Below are 26,648 nucleotides of genomic sequence, written 5' to 3' on the forward strand. Positions count from 1 at the left end.
GTGTAAATGGGGAACAGGCTCTGATTTCTCTGAACACTAGTCTTCCGCCACTGTCTTCAGTGGCAGATGCAGTGACGGTCACCACTCCGCACCTGCTGCCTTACACTTCCCATCCTCCTACAGGGCGCTGAGACCATGGGACCAGCTCCGGCCAATGGGCGATGAGGGCAAGTAATGTGTGAAACCCCCATGCGTGTGTTTTCTGTTGCTTTTTCCCTGCCACAGCCACGAGGCAGCCCCTCGACCTGGGCAGTGCAACTGCAGGGTGACGGCGCTTTCCCTGGCCTCAACTGCCAAGTAGCTGCAAGGAGGAGTCGCCCTGGAACGTCACCTGGCACCATAGTCAATGTGGTGTGAGCAAAAAATAAACCTTTACATTATTAGGCCACTGATATTTGGGGTCTGTCTGATACCACAGTATAATCTAGCCGAATCTAATTTGCATACCTAAAAGAATGAAATTGATTTTGAGGATTAAATGAGAGAACACATGTTCAGCTCCTAACACACTATCTAACACCATGACAGGTGTTTTAAACCACCTTCTCAACTCTGAGCCTGTTTCCTCATTAGCAAAAAAAAAACCCATATATATGTGTGTGTGTGTGTGTATACACCTCATAGAATAGCTTTCAAAATTAAAAGAAATAAAATACATGAAAATTTTACCACATACAAATGAGGTAATAAACATAGTTTTTCCCCTTTTTGCCTCTGAATTCTGATCAGAGGTGATTCAGAAGATCTTTTTTTCTCTCGTCGGAACTCCTCTTCCTCTGCATTCAAAGCTTCAGAGTCCCTGGGAAGCTAACATACTGAGTTTACTTGATAGTTCCAGCAAAAATATCCTGTTCTACTTAAGACATAAAATGCATGACAGAAATGATAATAGTTTAAAAGATTTACCAGTCCTGACAAGAATGCATGACTCCATTTCAGAATTACTTTACATTAGCCATTGTTTCCTTACATGTAAATAAAATACTGTTCACTTGCTTTTTAATGCTGATATTAAAGGCCCACAAATGCCACCTTTCAGGGTTTTTGTCCCCACAAAAGAACTATGTAAGAAGTGACTTGACCTGTCTCATCTCTAAACTCAGTAACAGAAAAAGCTAAAGTATAATTGGATCCTCCAGACCTAAATGAATAGGAGGAAGAGCCAATAAGGAGAATTCTTTTCTTTAAGAGAATCCAGCCATTTGTGTGACAACAGTCATCGCACCGTTTCACAGGACTTGTTCCAGAGAGATTTCATCAAGGATGTACTTGAGCTCTCAATCAACAGACTAGTCAACTCATCTGACTCCTCACTGACAAACTAACCACACGTGTCTCTGCCACCTAAGCCATGGGACCACTGGCCCATCTGTCACACAGCCTGACCCTGGAGCGCTGGTGTCAGTGGAATGTGGCTTTTCAGCCACATGGAGGCTCCGGACACCTCGGTGTTCTCCTGTCACTGTCCTTCACGGAAAGGCCCCGGGGGGTGGCCACCGGGGCGCCGCAGCACAGAGAAAGGAGCACGGCATGTACCCTGCTGCACGCCCTCCCCTCCGCAGAAGCCAGAACAGAAACAGCCCAGACGCATTCTGCTTTCTCGCGCTGTCGTCAGAGACGCAGGGACGTGAGAGATGCACTGTTGAGAATGCAGGTGCAGCGTCTCAAACTAAGCGCCATCTGACAGGCCAGCTCTGCTCTTCTGTGTGTTCCCTGTGCTGCGGAATCAATGTGTGAGTGGTGCTGAGTCATGGTGACACAGTATCTCGCTGCAGACGTTATCAGACAGGATGTCACAAGGTCACACTGTCTTCCTACTCTGTGGCCAGGTGGCTCTTTACCTGTTCGAGGTTAAGCTTTGCCACCTTGGAGTCTGGGTGTCTGAGAACCTCGCTCAGGACCTCCTCAACGGGTGTGCTTTCCTTAATGCACCCATGTGAACCTATACTTACAATCAAATAGCATTAGATGTCAGCAAAGTAAAAAAAATTACCCAGAAAAATAAAGAATTCATATGTAATAATACTTAAAGAGCACATTATTGTTCTGTATATAAAGTGATACACTTCTTGGAACACGGAAGCTTTCCTATTAGCATCACTGCTTGCTGCTTCTTGGTCTCAGGATTTATGTCTTCAGCTTTGAGGCACAAAACTACAACTATGAATTCAAAGTTCATGATTTGGTCTGTCTCAGACTTCCCTAGCAGAATTCTTTAAGTGTAAAATGAACAATTCTATTGACACATCAAAACTTAAAAGGATTAGAGACAATTACATTTAAAGTAAATGGTAACAATTACAAGACAAAGACATTATTAAATACAAAGAGTAATTTTAATGAGATCATTATGTTATCAGATACTGGATTATTTTTTTTAACGAAAGCGGGTGAAGAATGAATTTTCCACTATGCATCCAGGGTTATTCCTGTAATACCCAATAAATTTATCAAAATAATAAGAAAGTACAGATACACAAATATGCCCCATCTTATACGTTTTGTGTTTCTTGTTCAAATGTAACAAGAATTTTTTGAGCATTGTTTGATGTGTTGTGGGTACCAAACAGAAGTGTTAGGAGAGGGGCCCTGCCTCTAATGACCTTAAGGCCTTGGGGAGATCACACACACACACACACACGCGTGACTTAACCTTATCTTTTATACTCAAAACTTCTGCCCCTATACCAAAAACACAAAAACAAAAAACAAAACCAGCCAGAAAAATTGTTCAAATCCTAGTAATTCTTAGCAATGTTTCCGGCCCAAGATCTCTAAGCTCCTGCTACAACTGCTCTATTCCCATGTGATCGCGTGATCGCCCATCAACTATTGCAACGACAACTGGCCACCTGTCTTTCTATATTTCAGATATATTCCTGAGACACAAACAGTTCGGTCTCACTGACTTAAAACTTTGGGTGATTGCCCGTTGACTAGACAATAAAATCAAAACTTATAACCGGATAGAAAACACTCTTCACGGGCTCATCTTGCCTGTCCTTAAACCTAATCGCCAGCTCCACGGCGTCTACTGCTTCCAGAGCCCTCCCTCCCTGCATCTTCTTACAGTCAACCAGTTCTGCCAGCTTCTTTCATAGGCTGGGGTATTGGAGTGTTTTTCATTCTCTCTCTCTCTCCCTAAAATGGCCTTAAGTCTCTTCTCCGGCAAACTTTTATCCATCCTTGAAAACCCAGTTTCAATGCAAACTATTTGGTGAAGCTCCACCAAGCTACTTTTCGTGGCTCTAGAAGCAATTCGTTCATTGTTATAACACTTGTCACACTGCATTATAATATCAATATTACCCCTCTCCTTCCAGAGCTATACTGTGAGCGCGACGTGGGCAGCCATTCTGTCTTATTTTTGTATCCCCAGCACCAAACACAATTCTTGGCACATTTCAGAAGATGCTTAGTAATGTTAAAAAGAATGAACGAATGAATGAATATCAAAGTAAGTGCTTTAAAAGTTTACAGAAGGGACAATTCAATATGTTCTGGGGTGAACAGGAAATGCTACATTAAAATATATGTAAATAAAATGTTTGTACATAACGTTTTAAATACACTTGAGTAAGGAATTATTCAGAAGCATGAATAATCATACTTTAACCCTTTGTAACTTCAGACTTTATTAAAATAGGATACACTTATACTATCACACATGCTCTTTTTTTTTTTTGGCCTCACCTCGCGGCATGCGGAACTTCCCCAAACACGGGTTGAACCCGTGCCCCCTGCGACGGAACTGTGAAGTCTTAACCACTGGACCGCCAGGGAAGCCCGTATCACACTTGTTCTTTAATATGCCGTATGTATCAAGTTGGAAGAAACTTAGGTTCAGAATTAATTTAAATTCTTGGGATTAGAGAAACAGACATTCTTCTATCTGCATCATCATTGTCTAATTTTACTTATTAGTATCAACCTGTAACAATTATATTTATAATATTTCAACAAATGAAGCCATCTTAATGCTATAATCTAGATTTTCACTTATATAAGCAGTATTTTCCTCCACTTCATTTGGAAATGCTACCATTTTACTCCAGGATAAAACCTGCCTAGCATCTAATCCAAAATATTCTTACATAGCATATAGGTAGGATTGCCCAATTTAGGGGAAAAAAATAAAAATAAGAAACCTACAGGATGCCCAGTTACATTTGAATTTCAGATAAATGATTTTTTTTCTTAGTTTAAATCTGTCCCAATTTGAAGCATACTTATAATATTTATTTATTTACTTATTTATTTATCTGAAATTCACATTTAAACAGGTGTCCTTTACTTTATTTGACAACTCTACACGTAGCAGACAAGAAGACTAGCAATAAATTGATGCTAGGAGGGCCTTAGATGACTAAAGAGTGCCATCTTAAAGACTAGCTTTCCTGGTAACCCAGAGGAAACCAAAGGACCTCAACCATCTCCTAGGCTATATGTATGGCCTTAAAGAGACCCATCCTCACCCATGTGCTATGAGCATTAGGGCTCTCAACAGGAAAGTCAGTTTGGTGAAGGCACAATCCAAGACTATGTCTGAGGGTAGTTTTTTTTTTTTATAAAGGAGAGAAAAGATGATGTTCTTTACAGAACTAACCCCGGAATTTTGTCCTGCTACTGTCTTAAAAGATCTTATTTTACAACTATTGTAATCTGCCCAGTAATACTGATGATATACAAAAGGCCAACAAGTATATGAAAAGGTGCTCAACCTCACTAACCATCAAAATGCAAATCAAAACCACAATGAAATACCACCTCACACCTGTTAGGATGGCAATTATAAAAAAACAAAAGATAACAAATGTTGGTGAGAATATGGAGAAAAGGGAACCCCAGTAATGCAGTTGGCGGGGATGTAAATTGGTATGACCATTATGGAAAACAGTATGGAGATTCCTCAATGAATTAAAAATAGAACTACCATATGATCCAACAATCCTACTTCTGGGTATTTATCCAAAGGAATTAAAATCAATATTTCGAAGAAATATCTGTACTCCCATGTTTATTGCAGCATTATTCACAATAGCCAAGATATGGAAACAAACTAAATGTCCAACAATGGATGAACTGATAAAGAAAATATATACAATGGAATATCATTCAGCCTTTAAACAGTAGGAAATCCTGCCATTTGTGACAACATGCATGGACCTGGAAGACATTAGGCTAAATGAAATAAGCCAGACAAAGAAAGATAAATACTGGGTGATCATACTTATATGTGGAATCTAAAAAAGTCAAACCCATAGAAGCGGAGAATAGAATGGTGATGGCCAGGGACTGAGGAGAGGTGGAAATAGGGAGGTAAATGTCAAAGTGCACAAAGTTCCAGTTATGCAATATAAATAAGTTCTGGAGACCTACTATACAGCATATGCCTACAGCTAGCAAAACTCTATTATATACTTAAAATTTTCTAAGAAGATAGATTTTATGTTAGGTGTTCCTACCAATGACAATAATAATAATAATAATAGGGACGAGAGGAAACTTTGGGAAGTAATGGATATGTCTGTGGCCTTGATGGTGGTGATAACACCATTAAATATGTTTACATTAAACATGTACAGTTGTATACAACTGTATACAAACTCATCAGTTGTATACATTAAACTCATCAGTTGTATATATTAAATATGTATGGTTCTTTTACATGTCAATCATTCCTCAATAAGTGGTATAAAAAAATTTAAGTTAATGAGCATTTCCTATAACCCAGGGGCTATTATGAGATTTTATATGCATTATTAATGTTAATCCTCACAACATCCCTACCACATATGTGTCATTATCTCTACTTTACAAATAAACTGAGATTAAATAATAACTTTTGCCCTAGGCTGAACAGTGAGGAGAGGTGGGGATGAGACTCAAATCCAGGTTTGTCTGACTCACAACTAGTTGAGTATTTAATAATGATGCTGTATACTAACTTTTAGTACCTAGATCCTTCTAAAGGATTAAAGGAAATGCAAAAGCACTCAAATGAGTTGATATACAGGTAAGTGGTCTCAGGATAGATAAGTTCCTAAGCAAGAATGCAGATGTGTATGTATCTATATGTGGTTACATACAGCTTTCTCTAAAAATTCTTCTCTAAAATCAAAGAGCTTTACAAAACCAAACCCTCGCCATTCCCCTTTCAGTATATTTGAAGTTTCCCAGATGGCATATTACTCTCCTAAGAAGCTAGTACATTTCCAAAAGGGTCTACCTAACGGGTATGGGCAGGTAAATACAAAAATAATCTGTCCATTTCTTCTGTTTCCCCAGGTACAAGAACTTGAAATGACCATATGATACTCCAAGACAGAGCAGGATGTTCATCTGAGTCACACCAAGTAACCTGATTACTGCTAAAGTAAAACTGAAAATGATTGAAGTGATTTTCATGATCAGCCTTCCGGAAGTCATTCAAAAGTGCTGCAGTACTACTTGAAAGAAGATAATTCAAATTTAAATGTCACTCTCTCTTCACTGTTGTTTATCAATAGTTGAGTATTAAATTGGGAAGCTTGATTTATGTTATGTAATTTAACTAGTATATAATTTAAACACTCATAATTAAGTCACTATTTGAATAAATGGAATAAACATAAGATTAAGTTTGGTAGTGAGGTGCTCATCTCCAGAGGAGTTCAATCAGACTGGGAAAACATTTGGTAGAGATTTTATAGAACAATGGTTCTGAACCTTGACTGCCGCACACTGGAATCACCTAAGGCAGCGGTCCCCAACCTTTTTGGCACCGGGGACCAGTTCTGGGGAAGACACTTTTCCCGTGGACCGGGGTGGGGGGTGGGGGGGGGAGACGGCTCAGGCGGTGATGCGAGTGACGGAGAGCAGCAGATGAGGCTTCGCTCGCTCGCCCCGCTTGCCCGCCGCTCACCTCCCGCTGTGCGGCCCAGCTCCCCGGGGCCTGGGGACCCCTAACCTAAGGAGTTTCTAAAAAGACTGATGCCCAGGTCCCGCCCATGGAGATGCTTATAACACTGGACTGAGGCGAAACTTGAACACTGGGTTTCTGAAGCTCCTCAAGTCATTCAAATAGGTGGCCAAGGTTGACCCCCCTGCTACAGAAGGAACTCAGGCACTGGATGGAAGGTTGAGACGGGTGACATATCAGGACCCTTCCAACCCTGACAGTCTAAGTCTGACTGTAGCATGACCCGTGCTGCAACACAGTACTAGATTAGACCTGAAGTTTCTTTGGATGTGCAAATTCGGAATAAACTGCTTCAGTAATATTGTTTCCTGGGTGTAGTTTCCAAATACAAAGAGGGTGCTACCATTATTTACACCTCCTCCCTATAGTATCCTATCTTCTCTAGATTATACATTGAAGAGATATTAAAAATGAATAATTCAATCAAGTCAATTATTAAGTACCTTCTGAGGATCTACTATCTGCATGACACTCCTATAGGTACTGAACATTAAATAATGAGTTACTGATCTCACTGGCGTCTCACATCTTACTGGAATTTACAATTTAATAGACACAAATGGCTGTAATACAAAAATAAGGTAAGTATGTTTGAAGTTTAAGTGCAAAATAGTTCATTTAAGAGATTATGTCCAGTTGTGAAGGAGGGGTAATGCAGGCAGAAGTATTTTCTTATCAGTGCAAAATCCATACCTTATGTATTTTATTGAAGGAGAATAAATATCAAAGTAAAATGTTAAAGCTGTAGGTCAGACTTTAGGTATATCGACACGCAGGTGTGTCAGACTCTTTCACCTCCCTAGACATTTACTGAAAGGGATTTTGTTATGCAAAACCTTCTGGAGGTTTTTTAAATCAAGGGCTAAAGTGAAATCTTCTAAAGTAACACAGGTCTATTGGTAGTTTATGCAGTTTAAATTCCCAATAACTTGAAACAATTGCATAAAAATAGCCAGCTAGCTAGTGAAACATGCTGATCCCACAGTATAAAGAACACTTGAGATATGAGAGAATGTCAATTAACAGACATTTGCTGAATTCTATTGCAGAAAACTAAACTTCCACACACGAGAGTTTAGACAGGCAGAACAATGTACCACAGCTGTAGTTAAAGGAAGACTTGGACTAAATAAATATAACTACTGGCCAGTCCTTTCAGCTGACCATACCCAGCAGAACTGGAAATGCAGAGAATGCTAGGAAAGGTCACTCACTCTGATAAAAAATAATACCTCTGCTACCACAGTCACACCACCCAAATGAAATCCACATCCACATGTGGTTTTGGTTAATCTTCACCGCTAGACCCAGGATCAATCTAGAGGCAGACGCTCAGCAGGAGCCAGGAGGAAGCTGTGTTCCGTATCCCTAATTCCAGCACAGGGTACCCAACACAGCTGTGATCAAATCAGAGCCGGCAGACAGTGCAATACAGATAATAAAACGTTTTAGCTAAAGGGATAAGACTTTGGAGTCTACTAATGACTGGGAAGTCAGCTCTTTGACACGAATTATAATTCTTTAATGATAATGATGTAGAAGACTAAGCAAGGCTTTATCAATTTAAAAAAATCAAGTTAAATCTATCACATAAAATCTACCTTCTAAATGAAGCAAATTAAAGACCCGACCTTCAGATGATAAGACTGTTTATATGGGAAGCTATATTTGGAAGTACAAACTGTAGTTTCTATTTTAAGACTGTGTCCTCCAAATTCCAGTTATGAAAAATATTCACCTGAATTCCTTTCCATACAAGATAACCACTTCTTAGTTTAAGAAAACCCAACCTCAACTCAGCAAATAAAGTATCAATAAAAGCCCTCTGCCTTCTTTTTTCAATCCTGCTCCTTAAAAATATCAACAACAGATTAAAAACTATACACATAAAACAAAAAAATCGCAACCAAAGGAACAGTGTGCCCTAATGAATCTTCTTTCTTTATTGAGTTCAAACCCTACAGAAAAGAAAAAAACTATTAATTCAGAAGCTGTAGTATCTAGAGTCCATTTTTCACATTGCTTTGCAAATTCTAAGCAATAAGTCAGCTGGTTCTGCTGTCAATAAAAATGCCTGGCTGGCTTATTATTTTATTCAGCATTGGAGTCTGTAAGGACCCTGTTCTAGGTTGTCTTCTCCTTTCCCTCTTTCTCTCCTCTGTCCTTCATTCATTCCTAAGTTTTCAGTTACCGGCCACACACTGATGATGCCAGCATGTCTTTACGTGGCCCAGGCCTCTCTTCTGAGGAGTAGCTACAACTGCCTACAGTCTACAGTGCTCTTAAAGATGTATTTTCCTCCTGCACAGCCTCTTCTGGAAAGAACTCCCATTACTATATAATTCTAAATAAATAAAGTACGTAAATACTAAAGGAAGCACAAAGTAACTTTTAGTGAAACTTCATCGCTCCTGGTATCATATTAAATATTCAATAGGAAGCCAGTTAAATAATTAGTCATTGATTGACATTTTGAATCAGGTCGTCTTCACTTGCTAGGTTCTCTAAACTATATTTTCCCAGCACGTTGAAATTTGTGTTGTCCAGTGGTATTCCCAAGAAAAAGAGAAGTCTGTTTTTTGTTGTCACTCCCAAGTAATAAGCAGCCATCACAAGCCCAGTGGCTCCAGGTCTTAGAAACAGCCCCCGTCACCTGAGTCCTGGGGTGGGAAGTGTGCTCATGGGGTCCAACCTCTCTCCCAACCAAGACGGGATTCTCATCTACAAGCAGAGCGTTTCCTACAAGGCCCCTGAAAGAGGCAAATTCAAGCTAGACTTTAAATATTAGGTTATTTTTACTCCTAAAGAAAATAAATGAATGACAGAGCCTAAAATAGTCAGGTAGGAACAAAGAAAGGGGCTACAATTTTCACAGATAATACAAAATTAGCAGGATAAGCTATTTATAGTTTTCAGGGTGTAAGCAGCATGTCCAGTTGCAAAACTAAGACTTAAATACACAATGGTGGGGGGATGGGTAGTGAAATGAAATGAAAGCTCAGGAGCGAAATAAAGAGTTCAAAACTACAAATGAGATTTTTAAATACAAAGAAGTTAAAAAAAAAAAAGTTGGGCAGTGACTCTTAGCAGAACAATGATAGGAAAGGTTGCTTTAAAATATGTTTCATTCCTTTATAACTAAGGTAAAAAGCCTCAGAGAATGGGAACAACCCATAAAATTTACCTCAAAATTTTTGAGGTAATTATTGTTAGGTATAAGCAATTACGGAAGATAACAATAAAAAACAAACTATACATATTAGAAAAGCATATAAAATATTTTAAAATACTCATTTTGGTATATACAGATGACTAAGACTCAACTCTGTAAGATACACAGGAAAGGCAGATACTGAAATATTCTATCACAGATATTTGACAATGTTCTTTAGCTCAAGAACAATATATGAACTCCAAAACTGTCTGTTTGCAGCCAGTCCCACTCTGGGCAAAATACAAAATGTTCCAGGCTCCTTTAGGCCCTGAAGGCTTGTGAGTAAAGAACTGGTTAGGCCCATAAAGTACAAAAGGAGGCTCAGCGAGAACACGGATTCTACTGGGCCTCTAAACCTGTCTTCGTTCAACCTTTACTTGGACATTTTTTAAGAATTCATTTGCGTATCCTATAGGATTAACTATAGGTAAAACTTTAAAATATTATATTAATTAACAAAAAATAATAATTTTAGCATAGGTCACCCACTGGAAAATGTAGGAAAGAAACTAAAATTGTTTCTGAAAAGGAAATGGGGTGGAAGGAACTGATAAATAAATGTCCGTGTGGTGGGTATTTTGTTAGGTGCTTTATTTATATATTCTCCTTTAGTCACTACAGACACATAAGGGAAGTATTCTCCCTCTACTACCAAAAACAAAATAAGCTAACAAACAAAAACAACTCTGAGGTACAGAGAAATTACAGCTACGATTCCAATCTTTATCTAACTCCAAAGTTCGCACACACGCTGCTGTCCTTGTCAGTAAAAAAAATACATAACAGCAACCAAAATTAGTTTTAAAATATACACCTATCTAACAGTAGTTGTCAAAGGAAGACAATAAGAACACAGAGACGCTGAGTGGTCTTTAGACAGGGGTCACAGAACTAGCCATCTCAACCAACAGGGCTGGGGACACCTTGGCCAGCACAAGCCAAAAGAAGATAAAATCATCTGACTTGGACTTGTACCAGAAGATCCTTCTATAATATGGCGGAGGGCATAAAAAACTGAGGTTTTTCTATGCTTCCTATTAAAGGGAAATACCCAGGCAAATCAAAATCCAGATTTTTAAATGTTTCATTTTTTAACACTATAATAATATCATCAAAAACCTCTATTAAAGTGGTTATTTGTACTCAGAGCTCTACTCTCCAGTTTAGATTGGAGATATCTAAATTAAGGACATTAAGAAAAATATTATTTTCAAGTAAATCAAACTTATTCTGAACGCATTCATTCAGCAAACCCACGAGGCATCTGGAAGTATGTTTCACACCAGAGAATAAGGAAATAGCAAAGAGATATGCCTATGTTTGATTCATTTGTATATCACATGTACACCTACATAATGTGGAGATATATACACACATATGCATATGCACACACACACACGCACAGAGAATTCAATGGGCAAAAATTTACTATATGTTTCTGGATGTTAAATGTGCATATAGATTAAGGCAAAAGAATGCCAGCATGCTAACATGCTGTTAACAATTCTACCTGTTCTTAAAGTTTGGGGTCCAAATAAACAAGTTAGGAAGGTGAAGTAAAAATCATCTCATAACTGCACTCTTCCCTGGCAATGTAATTAAAAATAAACATTTTTTGATATCAGAAAACAAGAAATTTAGCTTTGAAGGAAAAATTTATTATATCCCTTAAGATAATAAAACCGAGATCTTCCAAAGTTTTCAAGCCAGGCCTTTTAGAGTCTTAGCCATGTCTCCTGAGATGCAGCTCCCCTTTGGGTATCTCACTAATGACGGCTACAAGAGAGGGAATACTGGCACTGCTCTGAGTTTAATACTCTGGTTCAAGTAAAGGTGAATGGCCCTTCTCTTAATTCTCTAGTGCACAGCCAAGGCAGGGCTGCAATACTTAAATGTAAGGTAATTAAATATTTGGATATCACACAAAGGAAATCAACACAGAATATCATGGAACTGGATAATCTAGCATACAGTTTACCTGTTTTCAGCTTGGAGTTCAGTACATGGATGCCTCCCTACTCAGCATCCAACCTGCCAAAAATGCCTAATTACATCTAGCAACCTAATATCCAAACCCAAGAGAAGTATTACGGAGAGCATGAAGTTTCTTTTCCTATACAGTTAACTCCCACTTTCAGGGTTCAAGTTCACGTCTGAACCTTTCCACGTATGATTGGCCCTGAGAATGTCCACCTGCTGTAGGAAAGCCTCTGCCCATTTACAGTGACAGGACTTTACTGGAGAATAGGGTGATTTTTTTTTAACAAAGCACAGTAAGATATAACAGGAGGGGTTGTTCTCTTACAACTTTAGATGACATTCATATCAAGGAATGTTTAAGTTTTGCATGAGATATTTAAGAGGTGAACCAGAGTAAATTTAAATATCAATAAAAGTAAAATGTATATCTCACAGTGAATTCTGAGCTTCATGGCATTAACATTAAAGCTAAGCAAACAAATTATATGTAAATATAGTATCATATTGTCAGTATATTAATGAAATGCCCATGCTTTGAACATAGATAAACATAGGTAAGAAGAGTCAGAGCAATATTTTAATCAGAGATAAATATATAAAAATTGCTCATTCCTTATATCTATAAATAGTGTTTTATTTTCACAATGGTATTAATTTCCTTAAAGTGCTTATAAGTTTTATAAGGGTATTAATTTTTTTAAGTGCTTATAGGCTAAACTACAGTAAAAGTAGGCATTATTCATTAGATAAGTATACCCAGGGACTTCCCTGGTGGCACAGTGGTTAAGAATCCACCTGCCAACGCAGGGGACACGGGTTTGAGCCCTGGTCCGGGAAGATCCCACATGCCACAGGGCACTAAGCCCGAGCACCAAAAGTACTGAGCCTGCACTCTAGAGCCCACGAGCCACAACTACTGAGCCCATGTGCCACAACTACTGAAGCCCGCGCACCTCGAGCCCGGGCTCTGCAACAAGAGAAGCCACTGCAATGAGAAGCCCGCGCACCGCAACGAAGGGTAGCCCCCGCTCACTGCAACTAGAGAAAAGCCTGCGCGCAGCAACGAAGACCCAACGCAGCCAAAAATTAAAAATAAATAAATTAAAAAAAAAAAAAGATAAGTATGCCCATTGAGAGCCAAGTAAACAAATTTAAAAGTACAAAAAATGCACAAAGACCCCAAGGGTATTGCTAGTCGGTTTTGTGGGAAAATAAACCAATTTCCAGTCATAACCTGTTTTACAGTTGTTGTTACCTTCACTGTATTTTTCAACTTAAAAATGTACCCATAGAGTCTGTCATACAGAGTGAAGTAAGTCAGAAAGAGAAAAACAAATACCGTATGCTAACACATATATATAGAATCTAAAAAAAAAAAAAAAATGGTTCTGAAGAACCTAGGGGCAGGACAGGAATAAAGACCAGACGTAGAGAATGGACTTGAGGAAACGGGGAGGGGGAAGGGTAAGCTGGAACGAAGTGAGAGAGTGGCATGGACATATATACACTACCAAATGTAAAATAGATAGCTAGTGGGAAGCAACCACATAGCACAGGGAGATCAGCTTGGCGCTTTGTGACCACCTAGAGGGGTGGGATAGGGAGGGTGGGAGGGAGACACAGGAGGGAGGAGATATGGGGATATATGTATACCTATAGCTGATTCACTTTGTTATAAAGCAGAAACTAACACACCATTGTAAAGCAATTATGCTCCAATAAAGATGTTAAAGAAAAAAAATGTACCCCATTTATCATGAAATGCTATCTAAGGACAGCTATGGACTCTTCATTCTATTTGGAAGACTCCAGCCCGAATCCGTCCCTCATTTGGTCCAACAAGCAGAATCTCCTGACATAATTGGCAGTGGCAAAGGGAAAACGAAATGGGAGAGAAAAGGGGAAGGAGGGTGGATGAGTTCATTCCGTCCATCTCTATCGATATTGCTTCCTTAGCTCCAGGACCGACCATCCCCAGCAACTCTTCCACCTTTATCTAATCTTCCAAATCCCCTCTACTCCCCCTAGAAAGACTAAGATACCATATATTTGGAGGTAACAAAACTAACTTCTAAGTTACCTAGATGGCCTACTTATTGGAGAGAAGTTTAAAGTGCTAGTTAGACTGTACCAATCCATAATGTCCAACGCCAAGGTGCCTGACTAATAAGCCTGATATAGGAAGTAGACATACCTCACTGTTCAGCCATTCCATCCTATGCTGCAGTTCTCAGCATCTAATTTTATTTCTTTTTTTTGGGCGGGGGGAAGGCATTTTATTTATTTTTTTTAACATCTTTATTGGAGTATAACTGCTTTACAATGGTGTGTTAGTTTCTGCTTTATAACAAAGTGAATCAGTTATAGGTATACATATATCCCCATATCTCCTCCCTCTTGCATCTCCCTCCCTCCCACCCTCCCTATCCCACCCCTCTAGGTGGTCACAAAGCACCGAGCTGATCTCCCTGTGCTATGCAGTTGCTTCCCACTAGCTATTTATTTTACGTTTGGTAGTGTATATATGTCCATGCCACTCTCTCACTTTGTCACAGCTTACCCTTGAGACCAGCTCCCAAGTTTTACATCACTTGATAAGAGGAACTGACACAGCAGAAAGGTTTCCCTGACAGACCCCGTGGGGCTCAGTGCTTAACATAGAGGAAGAGACTTCCTTCCTTGGACAGTATCTAGGCCCCTGCTGTGACCAGAGAGACAACAGTAGAATCATTATGTGTACCTAGGATTATTTCTAACTCATGAACCTGTCACACTAAAGGCCTTTGCCTTGGCTATTGTTTCTTCATGTTTGAGCTGACCTCTAACAAAGATGGTGCTAGTTAAACTTAACACTGGTTGATGTGGTCAGGTAGGTGGGGCCCTGTTCCAAGAGATGCAATGCACTAACTGGTGGTCTCGGAAGTAGACACCAGCACAGACACACTGAACCGTATCATTTGTTAGTGCTCATTACGGCCCGTGAGGCTGCAGCGGGGCTGGGTCATGACCTTTAAAGTAAGAATGTATTTGTGGTAGGTTTCCTTATTCTAATTTACTATGATTTCATTATTTTGGTATAGAAAATTATGCTGGTGATAACCTACACACATGGACCCTAGGGTGTTTTTCAGTTCAAGTAACTGGAAAATGAGTGACGTTTCTGTGTAATGGAATGGGAGGTGTATGTTGGCATGACTGAAGGAGAAACCTTCATTCGTACCTTTCATGGCCACAGAAGTTGCTGCTGATGCTCTGGGTGAAGAATGGAAGGGTTATGTGGTCCAAATCAGTGGTGGAAATGACAAACAGGGTTTCCCCATGAAGCAGGGTGTCTTGACCCATGGATGAGTCTGCCTGCTACTGAGTAAGGGGCATTCCTGTTACAGACCAAGGAGGACTGGAGAAAGAAAGTGCAAATCTGTACAGGGTTGCACTGTGGAGGCCGATCTGAGCGTTCTCAATTTGGTCATCGTAAAAAAAGGGGAGACGGATATTCCTGGACTCACGGATACTACTGTGCCTCGTCGCCTGGGGCCCAAAAGAGCTAGCAGAATCCACAGTTTTCAGTCTCTCTAAAGAAGATGATGTCCGCCAGTATGTTGTGAGAAAGCCCCTAAACAAAGAACGTAAGAAACCTAGGACCAAAGCACCCAAGATTCAGCGTCTTGTTACTCCACGTGTTCTGCAACGCAAACGTTGGCGTATTGCTCTGAAGAAACAGCGTACTAAGAAAAATAAAGAAGAGGCTGCAGAAAATGCTAAACTTTTGGCCAAGAGAATGAAGGAGACCAAAGAAAAACGCCAGGAACAGATTGCCAAGAGACGGAGGCTGTCCTCTCTGAGAGCTTCCACTTCTAAGTCTGAGACCAGTCAAAAATGAGATGTTCTAAGAGTAACAAATAAATAAGATCAGACATCACGAAAAATATATATATATACAATAATATTTAAAAGTATTTCTACCAATTTAAAAGAATACAAGAAAGAGAGGGTCAAAGATCCGTCTTATGCTAAAATTGTAACAGTGAAAGCAAAAGCATAGTTAGGCCAAAAACTGTTCCCAAGATTCACAGAGGTAACTCCTCCTTCTGCTTTGAGTAATAAAAATAAGAGAGCAAGATTATGATGCACAGAGCGAGTTGAATGACCCTAATTTCCTTTCCTGAAGGCTCTCACAAACATTAGAGGGCACCAAGACACTGAGTAAGCAAGTGTATGTATAGCTGTGGCAATCCGTATGACGCAACTTGGACTGTGGCATCTTTAGATGCACATTTTAATTTTTTATTGAAAACTATGTTAATGCAACAACATTCAGACCCTTTACTTAACTCTGTAGCATTCAGACCTTTTGCATTGTGCAGCTGTCTATTGCCTTTACACTAACTGGCACCCAAAAAAAATTGTTAAATCGCTCACTACCCACTGAAATGACAGAATTCAGGTTTATGCTGCTAATTTGCTCCCCGCACAGGGTGTCTACAAGTGTTATCACCACCTCAAATGAATCCCTTCCCTTACTTGTATGAATTATGCTTGTGACCCTATAAATATGCATTTTATAAACTTATAAACTAGGATCTCTAACAAGGATCCCAGTTCTAAATCAAAAAATTGAAACTGCTGCTTATAAAGCATTACTAGTTATGTATTTGTAAAGTTTAAAGGGCCATTGAGAATTGAATTAGTGCTCTTGTTTTAACAAGTGATATTCCTTAAAATATTATTTTATAAATTGCGTGGCATTCTTAAGCGTTAAGATAACCGAGAAATAGATATTGACCCCCTAAAACACAATTCAAATTTTATAACAGAAAGGAGCAGAAAATCAAAATCCATTTCCAAAAGTTGTGCTTTTAGCAAATTGTTCCTTAATGCATCTCTCCACTAAGCAACGGTCATCAAGGGTTACTCAAACATAGATCTGCTGCTAGCGCCAGAGCAGTTTATCAGGATTCTCGTGTAAGAAATTGTGGTTCAAATTGCTGGAAATTTCCCTGTAGCCAAATAGCCTGTGACATTTTCAGTCCAGCGATGTTTCACTAGAAAACATCATCTTACTGGGAAATTAACTGCTGCCCCAAGTACCTTAGGCGCCACAAACAAAGTTGTGCCGTCTTCCCACTCCAGAAACATTCCCTAGTTCACTAAATTTTACCACATCCAGTCTAACTCCTCTGCCAGGCTTTTGGACTCCAAATTATGATTCCTCTAATCCCCCAACATAAGATTCCATTAACATTCCCAAAATCCCCAACCATGAACCTTTCAGCCTTTGACTTTCACTCACATTGCTCCCATTGCCAAGAATATACTTATCTCTCCTGCCAAATGAAACACGCTTTCAAAAGTCAGCTCAGGTCACACTTCTCGACAAGATTTCCCTTTCTTCTCGGCTCATCTTTGATGGGTCTCCTACAGATGCCCTGTGGCCGTCCATCATTCAAGACTCTCTCATTACTGGTGTTCTCTGTACACTGAGCTTAAGTACTTTGGGGCCAGAGACCAAATCCTTATGGAATGTTTTAAATCTCTCCCAGTAACTAACACGGAACTTACCACAAATAGTTATTTAATAAATACTAATAGGTGTATTGTATAGATTGTATATTGTCTGTCTTCTCAAAACCTCAAGATCATTTTCTAGATAATTTCCAAATAAATTTTTCTCTATGTTAAGTGCATCTTTGGAACAACAAGAATGGCAATCCTGAAGAAACCAGAAAGGGAAGAAAAGGTTGCTGTGCAGAAACAGCTTTAAAGAACAACTTATCCATGGGATTTCTGCTCTGTCTCCTAAGAGCTTTTGACTCAGACTATCTTCACGAGGATATCTGCATTGCAGACAACCTTGCACTCTAAAGATAGTGCTTCCAGGTTAGAGGGCGATTTTTCCCCCCCCCGGACCCCAGAATAATAAAGACCATGGCTCGCTGCTGGGCAAAGGTTGGGCAGTTTTGAAAGACGTTCCTTAAAAGAAGGGGGATTTCCTAAACTCAGAGGTCCTCAGCTGTGACACAAAACCACTGTGTGCAGGCGTCCACCTCAGCTACTCAGCACTGCCCCTGGGAGATGCTAGGACAAGGGAAACAAGAACGTGGCGTCTGTTGTGCCCTGAGTGATCCAGTCCTTTATCTCTGACCCAGGACTCTCCGTCCTCAGCCAGCATCTCTGTAACTGGGGCGGGCCGGCTTGTGAGCCTGCCCGCCGGGTCGGCTTGCGAACCCTTTGTAGTTTCGGGCAACTTCTGGATGTTAACTAAAAGTGGGTGTGTTCAATTAGGAGTTTCTAGTTTACAAAAGAAAACAGAAGTTACCGCATGGAAGTCTACACATCTCACGTGCGATGGTATAGGTGGATCTCAAAAACAACAACGTGTGGAGTGAAAACAGCAAACTCAAGGCATGAGGACTCCAGGATCCGATGATCTGAGGCTCTAGGACAGGCTAAGGTAAAGTCAGAGAGGGGACGGCGGCTGCCTCTCACAGAAGGCACGGGTGGGAACTGAATCGAACTGAGAATGAGGTTTCTGGGCGACAAGAATATTCTATATCTTAAATGGGGTGTCTGGCACAAGGATACACACAATAGTCAAAAGACATCAGACTCTACAGTTAAGAGCTGCGCATTTTAATGTATGTAAATTACGCTCAATAAAAAAGCATTACAAATTCTAAATATCTGAACACGAGGCAAACACTGAATATGTTGCATTCCTCTTTAGTTTCAGGATATAATGATTCACAGAAACACTGAGACAACACCAGCCACTTTCACATATACGCTTTGAACACAGTCTTTAGGGAGGTAGCTGCAATACAGGAATTTAAGAGGTTGTCTCTGGAGAAAGACTGCTTGGGTTTCAACCACTGGCTGGGTGCCGCCAGGCAAATTCCTTAACCTCTTCATGCCTGGGCGTCATCCTTTTTCAGATAAATGTAAGAAAAGTTCCCACATATGGTTTTTGAGGACTAAATTAGGTAATATAGATAAAGTATCTAGTACATAGAAAGCATCCTATAAAGCTAGTCTTTTATTATTACTTAGAGCATAAATACTAATACAGGATTCAGAATAATTCAGGATATTTCTGTTCAAGTAGAAGAGCAATAAGTCTTTTAAAATCTAGTAAGTTTAAAGGCATTCATTAGTGGGACTATTAGGTAGAATAATTATAATAATATCCCCAAATTATTTAATTATATAACCGATTAAAGCAATAGATCCACATCACAGTTTTTTTTATCACGTTATTTGAAGCACAGAAAGAAAAAAATTAAGTCAAATAAATGCTACTTTGGGTAAGTGTCTCAAGTTCAGACAGATGTGTCTCGTTTACTGTCTGACAAGTGTATTGTTAGCATTTTTTGCCGTTTTCCCCTAATGTAATACATGTAAAAGTTGAAAAGCCAACTGAATACGAATCCCAGCCTTGCCTGAAGAGTTAAATTGATGACAAACCTTTTGAAAGACACAACTAAAGGAAAGATGTGAAGGGACAAAATCTCGAGTATGACAGTACAAATACAAGGAGAGCGGGACAAAGTGGGGCAATCCTCAGTGATGGAAAACAGAGTAGCAGGACTCCACGGCCCTGCAGATCAGGCCACACTCCACCTTCCACGTGCACGTCAGGGGTTCACGTTCCCGTGAAAAGGCACGTGTGCCACAGATGGACCAGAACCACCTAAGCACTGTGTTCTCTAAGATGATTCCCAAGATTTTAAAAGGAAATATAATTAGGAAAGATAAACAATAAACAATCATGACCCCCCCAAATTTCTATCTTTTTCAAATTTATTTATATTTTAATTTGTTACTGTACCATTAAAATATTTCTAACATTTAGTATCTATTCTATTAAAAAATATTTCCAATATTTTTTATCTATTATCATATATCTGATGTATGAGGAATTCTATGTCACTTAATTGGCATATGAGTGGAAAGTTTAAATGTAAAAGAAAAAATAGTTAAGAAAATGTTGCGGCAGAATGACGGTAACTGCTGAGTGTTTAATTCGGAAAGGGATTCAGGCCTCCTAGCAAACAGAGCCCTTTCTTTGCTTACAAGCAATAACACCTGGGGTACAACAGAAACACAACCAAAAAACATGAGTTTCAGACTCTGAAATAAGTGGCTGTTTAAGAAAAAAAACAGAAACCCTACAAATGTTTTAGTCTTCGAGCCTTCTTATTTTCACATTTCTTCTTTTTTAAAGTACGACAGTAGTATGCCACGTGCTCCACACAGGAAGTGGAAAGAATAGAGATCGCAATCCGTCCCAAACTACACTTTATCTAAGTAAGAGGCAGCATTACAGAAGAGGCTAGCTACCACACACTTCAGTGATCCACTGTAATTGCGCAGACAGCAAAATGTTACGGGGGGGGGGGGGGGGGAAGGCATTTTAATTACAACTATGTTCATTGCTACCCAAGAAGCAGGTGCACAAACTTACATATGTAAATTCAATAAAGTTCACACTTCCTTCTCCTTTCTTGCCAGACCTGAATAATCTGAAAAATTGGCTTTTAACTGTATTATTTGACTCCTCAAATGGAACAAAGTATTGCACACAAATCATCGACTATCAACAAAGAACCGTATATCATTTAAAAACAAAAACAAAAACCTTTGACTTATCTTTATTGTAAGGCATTTTTTTTTATCCCCAAGGACTTTCAGGTTTGGAGTCAAGAAAACGAACCCTTTATCCCAGAGCAGTTCCCCTAGAACTGCCTATTTAAATTATGATCTAGAAGGAGAAACTTGTCCAAGTTTTCTACTTGCTCTTAAAAGTTACCACAGCCCCTCGAATACAAACAGTCTGGAGAGAGTCAAGTTTTTGCTCCGTGCTTTGAGGAGACAGGAGTGGTCTACTGGCAAATGGTCAGTGGCTCAGCATCAAAAGGAACGGTCCAAATCAAAAACCTGTGGTCAGAACATCCTAGACACCTCCCTCTTTTCCCTTCCCAAATTCAAACTGGCCACTGAGATAGAGGGACTCCACTTCCTCTCCAGCCCCTGTCACTGCCTTATTTCTGACCTCACCACTTCCTCTGTGGCCTTCCTTACCTTCAATCCCGCTCCACGCAAAGATATTTTCCACACTGTTGCCATAATGATTATCTAAAGGGTAAAGCTGACCAAAAGTCTTCAAGATTCCAAAACAGTTTTACTGAAAGATTCACTGCAAATGGCTAATGCAAAATTAAGGATACAAGAGGCACCTAAAACAGAAGACTCTAAGTAGTGACTTCTACTACTCCCCGTATCCGTCACCTCAGTCTTCACTGTCTGCTCGTCCTCTATCTGAATTGCCTTTCCACTCTGAAGAAACTACAAGACCATAAACAGATTAGTGACAGTACAGATGCGCCCACACCTGCCCTTGAAGGGTGGCCCCCAAATGCGCCCCTCTCAGAGTTCATGGGACTCCAAGGGATTCTCCAGGAAACCAGTAAACCGCTACCAGTTATTCTCTTAAGCAGCCAATAGGAAATTCAAGTTAAAATTAGTGAAAAACCTTGCCAAATTCAGGTAGATGCCAGAGCTACACTCTACTTTAAACCCCACTTGCTCTGGAGCCTAAGAAAACTGGCAGATGCCAGAGACATTGCCAGATGCCAGAGAATTCTTACCAGAGTCAGCTCTCCTGTCTGTAGTGCCCAGTTGAGAGGGGAAAGGAAGATCTCACGCTGTTCCTTCCTTTCCAAGATGCACTGGTTGTGGATCCTTTCTCTCCCAGGGACAGCTATTGCCTTCTTGTTTGTCTCATTTTGGGTCTTGAGAACTTGGCCTGGGCACCATCAGGCTGAGGGCCCTCAAAATACGGCCGGACGGAAGTGTGGATGGCACGCCACTTGCAGCTAGTGTCCTACTGACCGTTGCCAGCGCTCAGGGGAACTAAGTCTTTCTTTGGCTACCTTTGGATGTGGCTCTGGATCTTGGGAGGGTAGGATCTTTTGCACATTCTTTGGGGACACCTCTTGAGTCCAACAGGTTGTTCAGTACTGCCAGGAATATTTACTGTTTGTCTCGGCTGAAACCTGACAAGATATTTGAAAAAACAAAACAAAACTTTTTTTTTTAAGTAGCTCTACTGTGAGAATTTGGCCAGACTGGAAGCTGATATTCAGAGCCTGATAGGAACTTTTTTTGAGGCCTCCTCCCCTAAGCTAAGTGAAACTATGTATACCCAGAAGGAAAGACCTTCCAAAACAAAAAGCTCTAAATCTAGAACACAGAAATCTTTTTATTTCCATCTTAGTTGAAGACCTTCTCCCGGATCTAAAGATGCAAACAGAAGATAATGTAGTTGGATGGGTGATCAGCCCTTCGATGTCATAAAGGTTGCAACTCAATTCTTTGAAGAATTAAAAACAACTATCCCTGTCTCAGGAACTGAGTCTTTGTAAGAACAGAAACGCAGCTACCGAAGCAAATCAAAGCCCATCTATCCTTTATACCAATCCCAAAACCTCCCCTATGCTGACACATATTGTAAAATTCTGGATTTAGGAAACAAAAGTCCTTCTTGGAGGCACTTACTTTTTTCCCTGTGCCTTGAGATGTAAATATTCTACCCAGTCTTCTTGAGGAACTGATGGCCAGTTCTTTGAAAAGCAAACTTCAGGGAGGTAATTCTTATAAGGGGAACAAAAAAAGGTAAAAAGACTATTTGGAAACTAGGCCAACAAAAAGTCTTTAAAAAGTGTAAAGCCATCTGAGCAGGTAACCTTAACCTACTCCATCCGCAGAAACACAATTTGGATCTAGCTGTTCTTTTATAAACTAGTGAGCTTGCCTTATCATACCCTCAAAATAGTCTTTTTAAACTTCTAAATATACAGTGAAGTTGTGTGTGTGTTTTAAGATGTGAAGATGCTTGTGATTCTTCTCAATAGTCCAAGATAACAGAAGGAAAAACAAGCCAAGGTAGGTCGAGTCCTCTCCAAAAAATGTTTAGAGACCGCAGGAAAAGACATCTGGGGAATACAACAGATACAGAGGAATGCCATCTGTTTCAGCACCCATCACACAACTCTGTAAAATGCATGAAGATCTCTTGGTGGTGTCACCAGTAAAATACAACGCGTGTCTTCTTCCAGGGCTCAAAGCTGTGAACTGTGCTTTCCCTACCACTCAAAACCGGCTCTTGGAAGAGTCACCTCTGCACAGGGAAGGAGTTGCCACACCTCTAAAAGGCCGGTCATGAGCCCGCAGGTAGCCTTCGATCTCTGAAAGCCTCGGGTTTAAACTACAACTTAAATATACTCAACATAGTCCAGGGGAGATACAGGGAAGAGGGAAAAGTTCATTCAGAATCCGGATCGGGTGGAAAGTTACATGACGCTTGGAACGTGAGAGCGGAGGCCGACCTGAGATTATTCTAATCAACGCACTTGCACTGCCGTCGAAGAAACTGAGGCCCAGAGAACGTCAGGAGCCCTCCTCGGCCTCCCAGTAGCTAGTGCGGGCTGGGCTCATGCTCTCCCAGTCCGGAACTTGGGCGCATCCTTTTCCTCTAAACCCTGCAGCGCGTCGAGGGGAGGCGGCCACCTGTGGGCTGGAACCAAACTCTTCCGCTGCCCTTCGGCCCGGGGACGCACTGGGGCGCGCGCAACGTCGCCGGCCCGGGGCCCGCCGAGGTGCGCCGCGTCAACGGCCTGCGCGGCCCGCGCACCCCGCGGCTTCCGGCCACGTGGTTTCCATAGCAACGGCTGCGCCGGCCTCCGAGACCCCAGAGACGCTCCAGGGTCAGAGGTCATCCCCGTGGCAACGGAAACCCCCCGCGCTACGGCGGCTCGGACGGGCCGCTTCCGCCGCATTGCGCTGCGGAGCCCCAGAATCCCCGAGGAGTGGATCACGGGGTGGCTGGTCCAGGGAGTTGTGGCCGCGGGTCACAACGGAGGAAGGCCACGCGTCGCCTGCGTGCCTCCTCTGTTCGGGGCTCCATTAGGCAGACTCCGAGCCCGGCTCCGGCCAGATCCCCGAGGGGCCCGACTCCTGGAAGCAGATCCGAGCCGCAGAGGTGGCCGGCTCGCGGCGAGCAGAAAACAGTCCACGGCCCGCTCGCTGCTCTGGCAAGCGGGGCTCTGCCCCAGTCGTGCGTCCGCCTTTGCCGGTGGCTCCGGAGGGCGGAAGCTGAGTAGCTGAGTGTGGTTTTGGGAAAGCAGGGCGCCACCAAGTTTGCAGATGACTGCTTCAAAACGGAAAAGAACAAAATAGGGAGGGGGCACCTCCTTTCAAAGCAAGTGAAACTCGAGGCTGTTGAGGTGCTGTCCCCTCTAGAACGGAAACATGCCACATCGGATGGTGCCAGTGACCATCGTCACAGAAAGGAGTTCAGACAGGAAGAGAGAAACAATTCAAATTCACTCCACTGTTTTTCGGAATGCCTTCCTTTCGGAGAACATTAAAGATCAGAAAAGAAAATGAAGGGGGGCCCTTGCAGAGGGAACCAAATGGTGCCCTAACACTTGTTACTTACAGGCTGAACGGGCCAGAAGGGGTGAATGCGCTTGTGTGTTTGAGGAAGGCCTGAGCCCAGGGAATGTTTGCAAACCATGTTTCAGGATGCCCTGGCGTGGAGCATGAAGAGAAAGAAGGCCACTAACAGCTTTTTTTCCTTCTTGGTTTTACCATTTAGAAGCCAAATTCTTGGTTGGCACTGCTGGAAAGGAGTAGGCGTTAAGTGAACTTAACCAAGTAAATTGTATGACAGTGGCAGTTAAGTCCCACAGTTAACTTTCTCAGAGAACCCTGTTTTTCACCATTAGTTCATTTAATACAAATGTATTGAAAACCTGAGACTTGTCATAACCTGAGTTTTTGTCAGGGGACAGCGATAAAGGCAACAGTGCTCAACAATTGTTAGGTGACTTTCTTCGATGGTGTTAGTAGGTTAGATAAACAAAAACTTCAGTGTTCCCTGTAAAACATGTCTGCACTATGCCTCCTTTTTTGCTTTCATGTTTAGGAAAGCCCTAAGAATTCCTCCTTTCAACTCCTCTTCCCTTCATCATCCTACCTTTTACTTCTGGCCAAAGCAGAAAATTAGTTTGTACCAACTACAGAAATATACAGGGAAAACATCAAGACATACTTGGTCCTTCAGAAGCAGAATAGCAAAAAAAAAACTTAGTGCATCTCTGCAGGCATATGGAGGAACTGAGAAGTCGCCCTCAGACAATTCCCTGCTGTTCTGTGCTCAAGTTCAACTCTTATAACTAAATGTAGCACATGGTACACAATCTAAAACCCTAAGAAACACCACACAGACTATGGCACCAGGCAGATAGACATGTCAGCAGGTATTTCCCTGGCCCACTGTCCTCCTGGAGGTGGTAGTAAGTTGGGCTCAAAGGTTTTATTAAGAATATAGACATGATGCAATGTCTCATTTAAAACTTAGTAGAGGAGCTTCAAATATACTGTTCAAACATCCAACTGTTTCCCCATAAGGCATAAGAAACTCTTGAATAAATGCTTCCATTTTGAGACATCTACATATTTATAGAAAGCTTATGAGTCAGTTGAGTGAGTTAATGATGCCAAAATGTACAAAGGAGCAAAAACCTTGGTTGTTGTCCTTGTTACAATATGTATAAAAACACTTCACAAAAGTCCTCAGTGTTTGTGTTGCTAAAACATGGAAGACTGGGTTTGAACATTTTTAAAGGAGTGGCTCCGCGTGGGAAATGTGAACTATAGAATTAGCTTTAGCACCTTCTGAAAGCAATGCATCGTTTGAACGGATGTTCTCAGGGAGGCTGCCTAAGATGAGAACAGGCTGGATATGGGTACAACTAAAGTGATCTCCACCGTTAAAACCAACTTTAGATGATCACTGATTGGATTTCACACTTGTTAACTTGGATATAAATTAAAACAAACATAAAACAAAACAGTTGACACTCCCAACAAGTCAATACTTGGAAGCCTACCTAACATGCCATCCTTTGGTTCAGGAAGTGCTACTGCCTGCAAAACTCATTTTGCTGCTTCAGTAATGAAGCTTCCTAGATGGAATCCAAGGCCCACTCATATTACAGGGAATCCCACGCTGAAGGCAAGCATATTAGAAAGAGAAGGACCTTACATCTGTTTGGTGTTCCAGCCATGCAGTCTGAATTTGATGTCTCCATTTTACATATGCTCAGTGTTTAGAAATGCACAGGTTATGGACCATTTGTGGCTCACCCAGCTCTACAGGAACCCAAGATGAGTCGGCAGGCAGAGGAGAAGGGGTGAAAAATGCTTACTCTTTTTTCTTCTCCCTCTTCCTATTTTCTCACTTCTCAAAGCCATGACTGCCCCTAGATGTAAAGCAAGTAGCTTTAAAAGAATAACATATATTTAAATGAGTAACAGTGGCACACCAGATGTTTTTGGCACCTAAAACAGCTTAGTCAAAGGCAAAAGCAGAGCTGGAAGACACCCCAAAAAAGTAGGAAATAGAAAGTGACAGTGACTTCTACCAAGCCC

At 41.0% G+C, this 26,648-nt stretch overlaps 1 protein-coding gene and 1 pseudogene across 2 annotated transcripts in view; one reads left to right on the forward strand and one right to left on the reverse strand.

The window, feature by feature from the left end:
* The window catches only part of FGF14 (fibroblast growth factor 14), a 621,870-nt gene that overhangs the window by 589,794 nt on the left and 5,428 nt on the right, over positions 1–26,648 (reverse strand). Inside the window, exon 2 of one of the 2 annotated variants that reach the window (XM_036831497.1) lies at positions 21,800–22,207. The exons of the other annotated variant lie outside the window; for it this stretch is intronic. The gene's annotated coding sequence lies outside the window, so the exon portion shown is untranslated. The remainder of the gene's footprint in view (positions 1–21,799; positions 22,208–26,648) is intronic. 2 annotated transcript variants of the gene reach the window in all.
* LOC118884126 lies at positions 15,381–16,064 on the forward strand (annotated as a pseudogene).

Source organism: Balaenoptera musculus, chromosome 18, assembly GCF_009873245.2.
Source record: "Balaenoptera musculus isolate JJ_BM4_2016_0621 chromosome 18, mBalMus1.pri.v3, whole genome shotgun sequence".
Classification (NCBI taxonomy): domain Eukaryota; kingdom Metazoa; phylum Chordata; class Mammalia; order Artiodactyla; family Balaenopteridae; genus Balaenoptera; species Balaenoptera musculus.